This window comes from Macrotis lagotis, chromosome 1, assembly GCF_037893015.1.
Source record: "Macrotis lagotis isolate mMagLag1 chromosome 1, bilby.v1.9.chrom.fasta, whole genome shotgun sequence".
NCBI lineage: Eukaryota > Metazoa > Chordata > Mammalia > Peramelemorphia > Peramelidae > Macrotis > Macrotis lagotis.
Window position 1 is genome coordinate 918,503,752 of NC_133658.1, and position 17,766 is coordinate 918,521,517.

The 17,766-nt window shown below is 36.4% G+C and overlaps 1 protein-coding gene across 1 annotated transcript in view; it reads left to right on the forward strand.

The window, feature by feature from the left end:
• Positions 1–17,766, forward strand: part of LOC141509174 (uncharacterized) — a 1,085,709-nt gene that overhangs the window by 747,949 nt on the left and 319,994 nt on the right. The gene's annotated exons all lie outside the window — the stretch shown is intronic.

A 17,766-nucleotide genomic window follows, 5' to 3' on the forward strand; every position in this document is an offset into this window, starting at 1 on the left:
TCCTTTGGACCTATTGTTTGATCCTGTTACCATATCTGGGCTGTGATTGCCAAAAGCAGTTGCTGAAGCTGCTGATTAGTCCTTTACAAGACTTGTACTAGATTTGCTGGGACCAAGTTTGTGGGACCTGCAATGGATTGAAATCCTCTCTCAACCTATGTGACACACTTTTTTTGCTGGTACTTTATTTTATTTTTCCAAGTATATGATATGAATTATTTCAACATTCAATTAAATGCATGTTTATGTAATTTTCTTCCATCTTCTGTTCCCACCCCTTTCTCCTTACATTTCAGTTTAACATGTTTACATATTAGTTCTTTTTTATATGAGGAATTGTAACTAAAGGAAAAGAAGGAAAATCATGGGATAGGAAAGCTATATATAAGATAATTTTTTAAAAAACATAGCAGAGTGTTCATTCATATTCTGTAATTTTTTGATTGTTTTGTTTTGTGGGTTTTTTCCCCTCTGGATGTGAATGGTTTTGACCATAGGGTTTTTCCTAGTTCTCTTAACTGATGAGAGGAGCTGCATCCATCAAAGTTGATCAACTCACAATGTTGTTGTTAATGTTTTATGCAATGTTCTCCTGGTTCGGCTCCCTTTGCTTACCATTCGTCCCTGCAATTTGTTCCAGGCTTCCCTAGAATCTCAACTTCCATCGTTTCTTAGAGAACAATAGCACTTCATAATATTCATATACCATAACTTGTTCATCCATTCCCCAGTTGCTGGACACCCCCTAAATTTGCAATTCTTTGTCAGTACAAAGTGAGTTGCTATGAATGTTTTGGAACATGTGGGAATTTTCCCATTTTTTATGATTTCTTCTGGATATATTTTCATCAGTTCCCTTGATATTCTCAATATTGAGTTGATCCAAATGAATTTTGTTACTATTTTGTCCAGCTCAGAAAATAATTATTTGGTATTCTGAATTGCATGCCACTAATTAAATAATTTAATTTGCATAGAAATGACACTTTATTATATTAGCTTTACCTAAATATAAGTATTTGACATATTAACAGTGTTTAGATCTAAATTTATTCATATGAATAGTGTGTATTTTTTGTTTTTTGCAAGGCAAATGGGGTTAAATGGCTTGCCCAAGGTCACATAACTAGGTAATTATTAAGTATCTGAGCCCAGATTTGAACTTTGGTACTCCTGACTCCAGGGCCGATGCTCTATCCACTGTGCCACTTAACTGCCCTTATGATTAGTGTTTTGTACTTGTATTCACACCATTTCTGGTTTTGTCTTGAGAGGTAGATTCCCAAATAGTTTATGCTGTCTGCAGTGACATTAAATGGAATTTCCCTTTTTTATCTCTTACCCTTGGATTTTACTATTCATATATAGCAATACTGATGATTTATGTGGTTTATTTTATATCCTGCTACTTTGCTGAAGTTGTTAATTGTTTCAAGTAGTGTTTTAGATGATTTTCTAGGTTTCTTTAAGTATCATATCATCTGCAAAAAATGAAATTTTTCATCTTCATTGTCAATTCTATTTCATTCAATTTATTTTTCTTCTTTTAATGCTAAAGCAAATATTTCTAAAGTTCCATTGAAAGTAATGGTGATAACAGGCACTCTTGTTTCATCCCTTATCTTAGTGGAAATGCTCCTGGTTTAATCCCATTACATATAATATTTCCTTATACTTTTACATAGTTACTGCTTATTAGTTTAATGAAAATTCCATTTATTCCAACATTCCCACTTGTTCTCAATAATGGTTGTTGCATTTTGTCAAAGGCTTTTTCAGCATCTATTGAGATAATGCAGATTTCTTGGTTTTGTTACTGATGTGTCCAATTATAATGAGTGATTTTCTAATATTGATCCATCCCTGCCTCCCTGGTATAAATTTTGCCTTAACATGGTGTATTATGCCCTTAATAACTTAGAGAGACTACAGTCTCCTCACTAAACTTTATTTATGATTTTTGCATCAATATTCATTAAATAAAATGGTCTAAAATTTTCTTTGTTTCAGCTCTTCCTGGTTTAGATATCAGCACTGTATTGGTGTCACAAAAGGAATTTGGCAGGACTTCTCCTATTTTTAAAAATAGTTTATGTAGAATAGGCATTAATTTTTCCTTAAAATTTAGGTACAATTCACTTATAAATCCATCTGTATATGAGACTTTTTCTTAGGGAGTTTATTGATGTATTATTCAGTTTCTTTTTTCTGAAATGTGATTATTTAAGACTTTTATTTCCTTTTCTGCTAATCTGGGTATATTTATTTTTGTAAATCATTATCCATTTCTCTCAGGCTATCAAATTTTTTGACATACAGTTGGGCAAAATAGCTCAAAAATTACCTCTTTAATTTCTTCCTCATTAGTGATGAGTTCATCCTTTTTATTTTTCATTTTGATAATTAGATTCTCTTCTTTCTTTTTTAAAATCAAATTAACCAAAAGTTTGTCTTTTTTTCTAAGTAACATCTCTTATTTTTATTAGATTGGTTTTTTTGCTTTCAATTGTATTAATCTCTCCTTTAATTTACATAATTTCTAGAAAAAAATAATCTTTGTCTGTCATTTTTGAAGAAGACAAGGTGAGGGGGAGGTGATGGGGAGGTGATGCAATGACAAGCATACGAGTTGGATTGGAAAGGGGGGCGGGGCTGTGCTAAGTCACCAGCCTCAATTTCTCCTCCAGTGGCTGGATTTGATGTTCAGGATGCCTGGAGATGGTCCTAGATGTGGGGCAATCAAGGTAACTTGCCCTAGTTCACACAGCAAGTAAGTGTCTGAGGCTGGATTTGATTTCCAATCCTCTTGATTCTAAGGGCAGTGCCATATCCACTACATCTCCTAGCTGCCTGCTTCAGAATTTCTAATTTGGAATTTAATTGGGTATATTTAATTTTTCCCTAGGGTTTTAGTAACATACCTAATTCAATGATCTCTCTTTCTAGATTTTTTTATAATAATCGTTTAGAAATAAAAAATTTCCCCTAAAACTGCTTTGAGTGCATCCCATAAATTTTGGCACAGTGTCTCAGTGTTATCATTTTCTTTGATGAAATGACTGATTTTTTTGTCTGATTTGTTGTTTGATCCACTCATTCTTTTAAATTAAGTTATTAATTTTCCAATTAATTTATGATTTATCTTTTCCTGTCCCTTTATTATATGTAATTTTTACTGTATCATCATCTAAAAAGTATGTATTCAATGTTTTTTTGTTTCAGGATTTGATTATATGTTTTATATGGCTTAGCACATGATCAATTTCATTATAGATGCCATGTAGTATATAAAAAGTCTATTCTTTCCTATCCACATTTCTTTTTCTCCAGAGGTTTATCATATCTAAGTTTCTTAAGATTTTATTTACCTTCTTAATTCTCTTCTTCATTTTGTAGTTTGCTTTATCCATTTCCAAGAGAGGGTAGTTGAGATCTCCCACTACTATAGTTGTATTATCTATGTCTCCTTGTATTTCATTCAGCTTCTCTTCTAAATACTTGGATATTATGACACTATACCTATGATGCCTTTTGAGAAGCACTATCCTTCCTTATCCCTTTTAATGAGATCTATTTGTGGTTTTGCTTTGTCTGAAACCAGGATCACTATCACTGATTTGTTTTTTACCTCCACTGAAGCCTATCTTTTGCTTAGATCTTTTATCTTTACCCTGTTTGTATCTTTCTGCTTTAAATGGATTTCTGCTAAACAACATATTCTAGGATTCTGGTTTTTAATCCATTCTGCTATCTGTTTCTGTTTTATGGAAGAGTTTGTCTCATTCATATTTGCTGTTAAGTTTGTTAATTCTGTAATGCCCTCCATGCAATCTTTTCCCCTGGGTACTTTTCTCTTTCCGTTCCTTTTATTTCTCCTCACTAACATTTTGCTCACTTTCCCCTTTTAACTATTCTTTCAAATTTTAGCTTTAAGTTTACTTTAGAATTTTAAATTCTTCCCTTTTTTTCCCTTTCCCACCCCCACTTCCCTTTGGGATAGGATAGATTCTTAAAGTCAATTGAAAACACATATTATTCCCTCTCTGGCATTTTTTATTGAAGAAAAGTAAAATGATATCATTCTGTTTGAGACAAATGACAGTGTGTCTGATTGTGACTGATCAGAGCTTGGATTGCTGAACCACAGGTTGTGTATAAATAGTACATGTGAACACCTGGGTATTCATATTTCTTTGGAGATGCTTCAATTCTAATTTCCTCATAGAGTAAATCCCCCTCAACAATGAGGGCATGCCATGCTGGATGGTCCTGTGCTGGTGTCTCCCAAGCTATACAATCATTTCTAAAATTCTTAATAGAGACCTTCAGAGTGTCTCAGCATCACTTATTCTAACCCCCCCCCCCCCCTTGTGAGCACTTACCTCTTGTGAGTTCTTCATAAAATAGTTTTTTGGAAAGTGCACATCTGGCATTCTAACAACATGTCCACCCCATTGTACTTGCTCTCTTTGTAGTATGTTGGAATGATAGGCAGTTTAGCTTGAGAAAGGAACTCAGTATCTGGTATCTTCTCATGCCAGGTGATCTTCAGATCTTCCTACAAAAGTTTAAATGGAAGTGATTCAGTTTCCTGACATGGCATTGGTAGATAAGTCTAGGTTTCTCAGGCATATAGCAATGGGGTCAACACAATGACTTTGTAGACCTTCAGTTTGAGTGTCTTTCTAATACCTCCTCTTACCCGCACTAGCTGAAGTTTCAATTGAAAAAGAGGCTAATTTGAAGTGGCAAAGCACTTGGTGCTGGTTCTATGCCTCCTGAGATTTCAAAAGTGGGGTCCATTGCTTGTACAAAAAAACTGACTGAACTTTTCTGGGTTAAATGACATGAAGAAGCTATCCCCCAAGAATTCAAGGATTCCTCCATTGTCAATCTAAATGAAGGTAAAGGGAATAGTTTATTTTGTGATAATCATAGGGTCATTTCTCTTTTGGTCATTTCTGGTAAGATTCTTGCCTGAGTCTTTCTCAATAGAATGATCCTTCATCTGGAAGATGGTCCCCTCCCTGAGAACCATTTGGCTTCAGAAAGCATCCAAAAACAATCTCCATGGTGTTTTCTTCCTGACAACTCCAGGAAAAATGCCAGGAAAAGAACAGAGGTCTGTATATACTATTTTCAGAGCTGACCATAGTCCTGGATACCATCAGTCATGAGGATTTATGGAAAATCATGTCAAAATTTGGTTTCCCAGAGAAGTTCATTAGAATTGAACAACAGTTTCATGATGATGTGCATATCCATGTTCTGGCTAGAGGACAATACTCTTGAGATTTCCCAGTCTTCATTGCAGGAAAACAAGGACATGTCCTTGCTCCCATACTTTTTAGCACAATGTTTTCAGACACCAAAAGCCTTCACTGAGGATGAGCATGACCTCCAAGTCAGCTACCACACAGATGGAAAATTCTTTAACTTGAAAAGCCTACAAGCCAAGACCAAAGTGAAGTGATTAATAGTGCATGATCTTGTTTGTAGTTGATGGTGCCCTCATTGCAGCCTCTGAGGTTGAGATGAAACAAAGTATGGAATAATTCTCTGCTCATTGTGTTCATCTGGTCTAATACTAATAAAACCTGGGTGCTCCATCAGTGAGGACCACAGCATCCACATGATGTGCCCTCGATCACAGGAAATGGGAAAGGTTTGAGTACTGTGGACACATTCACTTAACTTGATAGTTTCCTTTCCAAGGAGTTCCACATGGAAAATGAGGTTGACACTTGCGTTGCTATAGTTTCCTTAGTATTGAGTAGTATTTACTAGTTGTTCATACTGTCTTCTTTCCCTCTAATAGCTCGTTGTGTCTCTTCACTTGATGTTGTTTATGCACAAACACATAGCCTTTTTCCAGTATAGTCTTTCTTTTAATGTTTTTATTGTATTAACCCTCTCATGTACATATATCCCATTGTCAAAAATGGACTTTTTTATCTGATCTCTTAGAAGTACTATTCTTAAAGGCTGATTGATTATTCGATAAGCAGCATTGCCTCATACTCCCTAAGTACCTTTCCCTTTTCTATCTCATTAGTAATATACTTCTCAAGAGTCATGAATCACATCATTTGCAAACTCTTTTATCTTATGCCCTTTTTAAATATCCTCCATGGACACACAATCCCTGTGAACCCAAGCATCATGAAAAGTCAAATAATTTCATGAATCATTATACATCACCCCTCTTCCCCCCAACTACTCCCTCAAATTGTAGTGAAAGCATTAAGTCAAGAAAAATCTCTTCATGGTGTTTTCTTGTCCACTAAGAAATCTCTCTCCCTCCATTTCTATAATACTCCAGCTATAGCTCGGTAGTTCTCCTCAACCAAAGTATTGGGTACACTCACTCCCACTGTCCCTTTAGCACCCCAATTATGATACTAAAACCTTCATTAACTAATGTATGGATTAAATCAAGATCACTTCCTAATCTCTTTATGTTCAACCATTCTAAATTTGCTCCCACCATATGACCCTATTGTGTTACAGACCTCTATGTATCTAGTAAAGTAAAGTAAATTCTTATTTAATTATGTACTGTGTCTCTAAGTATTCAAAGTACTAAGACACCTTTAAGAAATTTAGAATTTATTGTAAGGCCTGGGAGACATTGGCACAGGACTATCCAGTATAGGGTGCCCTCATTGGTAAAAGAGCTGAGCTCTATGAGCAAGGCAGAATTAAAGTATCTCAAAGAAAATGTTAGAAACTTAAGTTTAGAGCAAACACCCTATGTGTTCATCTGGACTATTTGTGCTCAGCCTATGGTAGGGCATTGTGAACTCTTATTCGTCTGATCAGCCACTGGTGTGCACTGAAACTTTTCTCGAACTTAATGATGTCATTTTGGACCATCCAATATTTTTCCAGAGAGAATATGATAAATTTTACTGGGTAGTAGATTCTTGACTTTAATCCAAAGTCCTTTACTCTCCACAATATCATATTCCGGGCCTTCTTATCCTTTGATTTTGAAACTGATCTAAGCTGAGGAATTCTGATAGGGCTTCCTTAGTATTTAAATTGCTTCTTTTTGACTGCTAGTTGTATGTTTTCCTTTATTTGAGTATTTTAGAAGGGTTATGATAGTCCTTGGAGTTTACATCCTGGGATTTCTCTCTGAAGGTATTTTTTCAAGGACTGTTTTGTATTCTTTATCTATTATATTGAGACAATTTTCCATTATAATTTTATGAAATAAATTTTGCAGGTGTTCTTGCAGAACAATAATCTGGAAATTATCTCCTTGATACCTATTTTCCAGTTCGTTTTCTTTTTCCTAAAAGGTACTTTATGTCTTCAATCTTTTTCTGTCCTTTGGTTTTGTTTGATGGAATGTTGGTATCTCATAGATTCCTTAATTTCTATTTGTCCAATTATAATTTTTAGTCTGCTTTTTTGTATCCTTTTCTATTTGGTTAATTTTATCTTTTTATTTTTTAAATTTTTTTTAGGTTCTGTTGGATGAGATCTTTCCCATGCTTTTGAGGCACCATAGCATGACAGACAAAGTATCTGTATGGTAGGTTACAAACATGAGACAATACGGTAAAGCTAATCTATCTCTTGATAGTCTATTCAAAAGTGCAATGATATTTTGGTGATAGTTTTTACAGCATGGTAAACCTACCATGTCTTATGATGGTCTACTCCTTAGTAGGGTATAGTTTAGTGACAAGCATTCAACAGTAAGACAAAACTAGCCTTCCATTCAAAGACTGGTACTGCTCAGCTCTGTAGATATACTCCTGCAGTTTGAGCTCCCTGGATGTTGCCACCGAACCATGATATCTTCTAAGGAATGGGTCCCTCTCTAGGGTGAACCTGTTCCAATGAACATCGGCCTGCCTATCACAAAGAAAAGAGAATTCTCCTTAGCTTCAGGCAGCTTCTCTAGGATGAATTACATTACCACACTCAGTGAATCTCTTATTATAAGCCACATCCATGAGATTTTTCCTATATTCATAAGCTGAATTCTGTAAGTCAGGTAACAGATCAAATTCCTTATATGCTTCAAAATGCAATAATTTTATGTGGAGAGATTTCCAACTCACCAAAGTAACCAAGAAAATTAAGCATAAACACAATAAGCAAAAATCCACAAAGAAACAATGATGATAATCACATTAGCTAACATCAACTCTTCTTGTATCCTAGTCATCCCCTTCAAATGTCAATTTAGACACATTTGTGTCTTGAACAATATTGTTTTGAGCCCCAGATGAACAATTGTGTACCTTATCACACTAATTATCAACATTGTTGGCAAAATTGTGAACTGATAGAATCATTCTGGAAAGCAATTTTCAAATATGGTAAAAGATTTTTAAAATTGTTCATCCCTGTGTTCCATTACTAGGTTTGTATCCCAAATAGATCAGTATGGATCCTACACATAAAAAGTATGTCTAGCCACTCTTTTTGTAGTATCAAAGAACTGGAATTTGAGGGGATACCCATCAACTGGGGAATATCGGAAGAAACTGTACTATATAAAAATAACAAATACTTTTGTCCTTTAAGAAATAATAAGCAAGTGCATTTTAGAAAACTCTGGAAGGACCTACATAAATGGATGTTGAGGAAAGTGAGCAGAACCAAGAGAGCATTGTACATGTTAATAGTGTGCTAATATGTGTGCTAATCGATTATGGCTGATTTTGCTCTTTTCAGTAAGATAATGACCAAAGACAATTCCAAAGGACTTGTGATGTAAAAGTTCATCCACATCCAGAGAAAGAACTATTAAATCATGAATTAGTTGGTTAGTTAATTTTTTTTTGCTATTTTATCTGTTTCAGAATTTTTCACTTTTATTTTTATTCTTTTTTATGACTAATATTAAAAGATGTTCAACATGATTGTACATGAAAAACATATATTGTATTACTTTCTGGTTTGGGGAGGGGAAGGAAAGGGGTAGGAGGGGAGAATAAATAAGAATAAAATCTTAAAATGAATGTTGAAAACTATCTTCATATGTAATTGAAAATATTACAATATTATTTTCAAAAAATCAAATGAGAAATTAATTCAAAAAATTAAATAAAGGGGACCACTAAACTTGCTATTTCTTATTTGCCATCATTTTTCTATCCCTGGAATGAACTATACTGTGTGACTGTACTTGTGTCCTCTTTACTCACCTCCCCTTTTGCTACGCCTTTAACATTCATTTGTATGTTTTCCGTAACATTGGATTTTTAACTTCTTGAGAGAAATGTCCAACTTTTCCTTTCATACTTTTATTCACAGAACTGAGAAAAGGACCTAGAACACAGTTGCTTGAAAAATATTTGTAATTGGCAGATTAGCATCTCAACCACGTTGAAGTCAGAGCTACATGAGGACTTAAAGATTTTGTGTCCAGAGTGTATGAGTGAAAAACTTCACCCAGATTTCCAAGTATTCTTATGTCACTAGTAATTTGAAAGAATATTTTATAAATGATCCTTCTTATATAGTTATTTGAACCTCAAATAGCCAGAAAAGTTTAAACCTAGAAAGTAGAGGTCAGTAACAAAATGGGTAAATCTAAGCAGAACTGACCACTTCACCCATAAGATGTGGTTACCTGACACTGACCATAGTCTTAGCTCAGGAACTCAAGCAGAAGAGAGAAGTAAACCAAAAAAGACACTGACCAACAAAATTATATAAATCAAGACTAGAGATCATTTGAAAAAGCCTTTAACAACTGTAAGCAAAGATTCAAAGGATAATAACATTTCTAAAAGAATTTTGCTAAAACATATGAAATAGAATTTAATTATTCCATAAAATTATTAAATAAAAAAACTAACAAAAATAGACTATCCCATAAGAAAATGGCACATATGAGCAAAGGATCAAGAAGAAATATTTTAAATATATTTGGACTTCTTGAGAAGCATGACCAAAAAAATCATCTTGTACATTAGGTTTAAATAAATCATCCAAATGATCCACATCTCTTAGAATTTGAAGGCAGAGTCAATATCAAAAGAATACATCAGGGGGTGGCTAGGTGGCACAGTGGATAGAGTACTGGCCTTGGAGTCAGGAGTACCTGAGTTGAAATCCAGCCTGAGACACTTAATAATTACCTAGCTGTGTGGCCTTGGGCAAGCTACTTAACCCCATTGCCTTGCAAAAATTAAACAAAAACAAAAACAACAACAAAAAGAATACATCAATCATTTCTGATTCAGAGGAATTTTATATTTGCATTAAAGGAAAACTATGTTATACACATTTGATAGAGCATCGTCAAATATTAAAGAATCAGTCAGAGTCAGAAAAAACCCAGGTACTTCGACTTAAAATGAATATAGATTATTGAAAAAAATATTCAAAAATGTGTAACCTCAAAATTCAGAATAATTTACAACAAAATGCTGAGCATATGCTCATAAAGAATAAAAGTAGTGGAGAAGGATAATGACATAGAGTCTTTGCAAGCATTTCTGAAAGATAAAAGCAATAAGAGCAACAATAGAAATAACTATTGAATAGGAACACAAAAGTCCAGAGAAAAGTGGAAAGGTAACTTTACTTGAGCAATTAGAAGGGGCTCAATGATGGTGGAGTACTAACATTTCTGATGTCCTGCACTGGAAAGGATGACTCACTGTCACTTTTTCTTGGTTTTGTTTCTTAGAATTTGGTTAAACATATATTCTTGGTCATTTTATAAGAGGTCTGAGCAGAACTGTGGAAAATGACTACCTTTTACTCTGCATATTGCGTCAGCCCTTGCTGACCTTCAAATGTAGAATAAAGAAGTGAGTCTTCAGAAGCTTAATGTCTTTAAAGAATTTATATACAATTGAATAAGCAATTGCAAGGTAAGAATGTGGATTATATTATTGCTTAGAGGAGCAGGAAGGTAAAGGAAGGAAGAAGGAATACTTTGGTGTAGATGTAAAGAAGGCAACGGAGCTATTGCAAATATTTAGGGTTCAAGAGAAAAGATTATAAAAAGGGGTGGGAAGATGGGTGGGGGAATTGCTGTTTGTCCTTCTTCATCCAAGAACACCATGACATCAGGGAAATGATATCATGTCAAGAAAGTGAATTGTATATGAGTGAGAGGGTGTTATGCTAAGTCACCAGATTCACTTTCTCCTCCAGAGCCATCTGAGTTCAGAGGCCAGACATGAATCAGTAAAACCAGACATGACCCTGGATGGGAAGCAAGCAATGTTTTCTTATCCAGGGTCACACAGCTAGTAAGCTAAGCTGTCAAGTGAGAAATGGACATCAGATGAACCTCAACTTCATATTAATTTTAGAAATAAGAGTAGAATATGCACATACACAAATTCATGTAGAAATATATAAAAAATAAGGAAACAAGAAGGAATTTGGTAGGAATGGATTGAGAGAAAGAATAATAGTTATGAGAGAATATTCATTACTAAATCTACACTATTAGTCTTGAAGAAGGAATCAAAAAGGGTTAAAATAAAAGATCAAGAACCTAAATGGGTATCCTGAATTGTCCTTTAGAAAAACTGAGAAATGGTTGTGCCAACAGTAAATTCAAATGATGTGGTACTGCTGCATGTAAAAGTACAAATGAGATAATTTCAATAAACCTTTCATAATATGAACAAATAGAGAATGAAGGGGCCATAACCAGGAGAATATCTTATGCAGGGAAAATAATATTGTAAATTGAAAAAAACTGAAAAGCTGCTGAATTCTGAACAATGCATAAACCAACTTTGCATACAGACAGCCTCTGCTGAAGCATGTTGCCAACTCTTTACTAAAATTATAGACACAAAGTACAGAAACATATTTTTGACAAGATCACCACCTGGATTAATTTCATTCAAATCTGCTTAATTGTTTTAAGGTTCTATTTCGTTTTTCAATTTGGGAAATTGTATGAATCTAGGTGGGGTTAATGAGAGGAAGGTCAATAAAGTGAATACACACACATATGCAAACATACACTTATATGCATATATGCACACAGATATGTTCACTAATGTGAGGGAGCTAGCTAGCTAGCTGGATAAATATACGTATTTTTAAGACTTTAGAGGGGAAAAGAAAATGTAAAAAGAAGTAAATGCAATAGGATACTTTTGAATACAATCTACAGAAGTTAAGTGGGTCCATGTGTGCAAATCTGGGAGTGAATGAAACAGAAATTCACAGTTCTAAATAACATCTGCTTTTATGTTCCATTGAGCATGTGGAAATACTTGGGGGTTTTGTCCATGTCTAAATTTAAAATAATTTTTAAAATACTTAGAATCTTGTCTTGAATCCACAGTACAAAATAAACAGAAACTAAAACTTCACACAAAGAGAAGTACCCAGTGACCAGGAAGAAAACATTTAGAAAAGATATGAACAAAAGATATTGAAAGGGATGCCACATAATTGTTACTAATCTGCCCATCTCTATACAAGAGCTGGGATAGACTTGAGGATGTTTTCCTATCTGTGCCTCTTCGTTCCTTAGTCCCTACCTGCCTTCTCCATCTAGCCCATATTCCAAGACACTCTACTTTTGTTGCATCTCTAATCCTTCACTTCAATTAGGTTCAATTTCTATAAGCAGTCCTTAGCGACCTAATTTGTACAGACTCTCAAAATTAGATTAGAGGAGAAATACAAGCTCCTTCAAATCCCAAGCATGTTTACAAGGACTATATGGGCCTAACCTGACAGAATTTGGTATCAATTATCAATTGATTTATTACTCAAATGAGGTATCCATAAAATTCCACAAAAGTCAAGCCCAGGTGAGCAACTACATGATTGGAGAGAAAGAGACCTATACAAGAGATATTATTTTTTTTGCAAGGCAAATGGGGTTAAGTGGCTTTCCCAAGGCCACACAGCTAGGTAATTATTAAGTGTCTGAGACTGGATTTGAACCCAGGTACTCCTGACTCCAGAGCCAGTGCTTTATCCACTGTGCCACCTAACTGCCCCACAAGAGGTATTATTAAGGAAAAAAGCACAGGATATGGGACCCATCTGGATCTATTATTTGAGGGATGTGTTGTGGACAGCAGTGATTTGGGGTGCCAGAGTATCTTTCTCTTTTTCCTCTTCTTCCATATCACTAACTTCCACTCACCTGGCTTTTCCTTGCACACAATAGATTTCTTTTTTTTAAGCAAGGCAATGGGGTTAAGTGGATTACCCAAGGCAACACAGCTAGATAATATTAAGTGCGTGAGGCCGGATTTGAACTCAGGTCCTTCTGACTCCAGGGCTGCTGTTCTATCCACTGTGCTACCTAGCTGTCCCCACAATAGACTTCTAATCCCATGCCTGGAATGTTATCCTGCCTCCATTCTACCTCTTAGATTGTCTATTTTCCCTGAAAACCAAGACTCAATCCTAAATGTCCATGTTCTTTCTAGTGCCCATGACTGTCCCACTGAGATGATCACCACTTCTACTCTGTATGGATCTTGTATGTAGCTCCTCAAGTAGAATGATGAACTTGGTTTGCACAAATCTAGACCCCAGTAATTTTCCATCATGGTTCCTTAGTGATGGGAAACTGGGAAGATATATTAGAGAACAGATAGAATGAGAGTGAGGGAGAGGAGATAGCAGAGAAGGTAGAGAATTTGTTTGTAAAAGGTGCCAAAACCATTAGTTTAGGGACACAGTGGCATAGCAGAAGGGTTCTTTGGGTGTCTAAGGGTCAGATTACTTCTTATTCCTGTTCAAATGTAGGTCACTCCCTGAGTGTCTTCAACCATGGGGACCTGAAGGAGAAGGGTAAGAGTAAGGAAACAATGTGTGACTTTGAAGAAGGAATCCCTGTTTTTTTTTTGTGTGTATCATGATTATTTTGGCAGCATGTCTGGTAAAGGTTGTGGATGCCTGATCAGTCTTATTCTTTTAGTTACATGGAATGTGCTCCTCAGGATTATAAAGAAAATATATAATATTGAATTAGAGTTATTACAATATTTTTTAAAACTCCAAAATTTGAAGAAGGCCAACTTCAGATTACTCTGTTAGAGAGGAGAAGAACTAATAAGGAAGTAAATAAGGAGTGGTCCAACACTGGGAAAGGATCCTATGGGGAAAAGTTAGGGTAAAAAATGAAGCAGGTTCTTTGAGGAAGAGGACAGGTAGCTCATTGATGTTTCCCTTCATCTCTCCTTTCCATTTTTGTGTCTGAGAGAGAGGAATGATTCCATCATTCCCTAGCTTCCAGGACCAGCAAGACCCTTCACCATCCCCTATTCCTGAGTCAGCATCATTCCCCCTTCCTATCCAGATGACTTACACAGGGAATTCTTTCTGGGGACCTCAGGATGATGGTGCATTAAAGGACTCCAAGGAAGTTAAGGACAAATTGGCTACATTATATTGGAACACAGGAATAGGATTTCTAAGCAAGGAAGAGCTGAGACTCCATATTTCCTAAGGTTGTCTTTTTGTAGAGACCCTGATGAGAACTACATGAGAAGGGAAAAGGAAAGGTCAGAGAATATCTCCAGGAAGCAATTGGAGTAACCATTGGTAACTCACTTCTCTATTCTCTAAGATGCTACTTCATCCTGTCCTTGCTACACTAATTGGCAGAGATACAGCCTTAGTAGAAGAAATCCAACAATGGAAGACAGGAAGAAAAGGAAAAGGAAGGAAACAGAGTTGAAGGCAATGATTAGAGTATTACTGGACTCTGATTTTGGTTTGGGGAGAGAAAAGAATCCTCATAAATAACTGTCCTGAAGGAACCCTCTTCTAAGGCTGAAACTGTCCTTGTATTTCTCTTAGACGGGCTATCTGCATCCAATGGTCTCACAGAAACTGGGGGGGGGGCATGGTCAGTTCCTTGGAATTAAGGTATGAATCCCAGAAACAAAGACAGAGATGTGTGAGTCTCCAGAAAGTATGGGGGAAGGCATGGAAGAAAGTCTCAAGGTCTCTTTTGTCCATTATATTCTATCTCTTGACTTAAACCAAGGTCTTAGTTTTGTTTCCTTTCAAGAGTTGAGAGAGGGAGTGACTGGTGGCACCCTCTGGTGTATCTTGTGTACTAAATCTTTTTACCTCTCACTATAAGTTTCAAGGGGTCTCTACTTTGTGTCTAGAGGCTTCCATTGGTGCTAAGATGGTATCTGTGTCTGTAATTTCCACATGAACCAGGAAGAACTGGACTCCATCTTGAGTAGTATCCATGATTCTCAAGTTTTTCTCATCTCCATCCTTGTACAGAGCAATTCTAGTAGTTTTTGAACCCCCCAGCACAGGTGCATCACATAGGTCCCTGAGGCCACCTTTAAGCTAGGTCAGGCCAAAGAGGTTTGGAAAGTTCATCTAGAAGTAAAAAATAGAGAGCTGAATACCTTTTCCACATGTGGGATGAGGAGATGTAAGTTCTGGGAGTTCCCAGAAGAGCTCCCTGATCATTGATCCCTCTTTCCATTGGTTTTTGGTCATTTATTGCTCAAAATTTCCTTCATTGGACAGAGGTGAATGCTAAGACCCAGATGTTCTGACTCCAAGAGCCCCAGTCCATAGGGGCAGCTGTAGTTTCTTGTTTCTATCCTTTTATCTGCATTCCTGAGCATAGGCCAACTCCCAGGATACATTTGTCTTATTTGAGCTCTCCATCTTTCCACAGCTGGAATCCCCAATCAATTCTAGTTCCTGAGGGGTTCCATTTGTTCCACTGAGGACCACAAGTCTTGGAATAGCCCATATAGTGGGGCTAGAGAGAATATCTAAGAAGGAAAAAGAGTGTAGATTCCCATGGAGTTTTCTAACCTTTGTCTCTTTTACTATCAAATTCTGAAGACCTTCCTAGAGTCATCCCATCCATTAAATTCATTATCTCTGGTTTCGCTCTCTGATTATCTTGGGAGTAGACATTGGGATTGATCTGGCATAAGGATGGGAAAGAGAACACTGGGATGAGGGTGTCAGTACTCACCCATTTCTACCTTAATTTCACAGATCAAACACAGTCCTGTAAAGGACCCTCAGGTTATGGAGGTCTTCCCTGTATTCCACACTGACCCTGTCTACAGCTCTCATCAAAATCCCTGATCTTCTAATTTCTAATTCTGCTTTAGTCAGAACAAGAAGGAAGAGAATTTTGAGCAGAAACTCTGGTCTGGGGCTGTGTGAAAGAATGATCTGTATCCCCTTCGAGCAGCACCTTGTCCTTCAGCATGTCACCCAAGGAACTTATAACAATGTTCCTCCCTCCACAGGCTTGATCCTAAACACTCAGCAATGGAAAGCAGGAAAATAATTGGGGGTACTACGATTACTCTTCACCTCTCTCCTGAGTTATGCATCCTCAACTTTGCAAAGAGAAAATGGTGTTGGTACTAGAGGCTAGCCCAGGATGTGGTGGCCAGTTCTGCTGTCTTATACCCCCAAAACCCAAACCCCACAATTTAAGCTCTTATACTGATGAAAGAACTTTGGTTCCTCATTTCTGAACTCTAAGGGGATCAGGGCATCTTAAATTTCATATAACCTGGCAAGGACCAGGTGCCATGATATATTTTTTAATCTATTACTGAAAGTCACTGAAGGGAATCACAACCATAGATAATTTTACCTAACCTAAAAATTATCTCTGAAGTAGTACATCTCAGGACCCCTTCATAGCATTAGCTGACTGCCTTGTCCATCTTCACTCAGTACATGTCTGACATGCAGCCTCATGAAACCTAAGTCTGCAAGCATAGATAAGGCTTAGCTCAACCTCAACCAGACCTGCCCTGTGGTAACAGCTGAGGGGGAAAGAGAACAAATAATCTGGTGGTTTTGTTGAATGGAAAGTTTGAGATGTAACCAATGTACTGTAGCAGGAACCTCAAACACTTTTGAGATCTTTGCATGCATTTAGAGAAACGATGCTGAAAGTTACATCATTGCAGTTCTATTATTCCATGGCTAAGTCACAGAGAATTGCCTAACGTTGAGAGTGATCTTGTAGAAAGAATATGGATAAACTGGAGAAATCCTACAGGAGGGTGATCTGACTAGATCCTGGTATCATAGATCATGGATAAAATGATAGAAGGAATTTTTGTAACAATCTAATCCAATCCCTCTTTTTATAGATGAGGAAGTGTGTCTCAATGAATGAAGAGTGGCTTAATCCATAAGAGGATAGGTTAAAAGAATTTGTCATATTTAGCCTGGATAAAGAATGTCCAGGAACATGCTTGGTAATTTTATTTTTAAAACTTTCACCAGGGGCAGTTAGGTGGCGTAGTGGGGCGGCTAGGTAGTGTAGTAGGGCAGTTAGGTGGCGTAGTGGATAAAGCACTGGCCCTGGAGTCAGGAGTACCTGGGTTCAAATCCGGTCTCAGACACTTAATAATTACCTAGCTGTGTGGCCTTGGGCAAGCCACTTAAACCCATTTGCCTGGCAAAAACCTAAAAAAAAAACCCAACCAACCAAACAAAAACTTTCACCATTAAATGTAGAGTCCAGTGGAAAGTAGGGGCAAAAGTAGAGAAACCTATATATCAAAAACATAACACAGACCATGACTACAGGATATTTTTTGGAGCCACATTGATGAGTGATCAAAACAAGATCCTAGAGAGTTGAGCTGGATACTTCCCTACTGTTCTTTAAAAAATGTCATTAATCAATGCAGAAGCCATTAACCATTTACCTCAGGTTGAAGTCAGTCCCAAGATTTAACAGAAATATTGTGGATAACACTGGAATCCTTTCATGAATTAAATAACCTGGTGCTGATTCTATTCCACATGAGATTTAAAAGCTGGAAGATC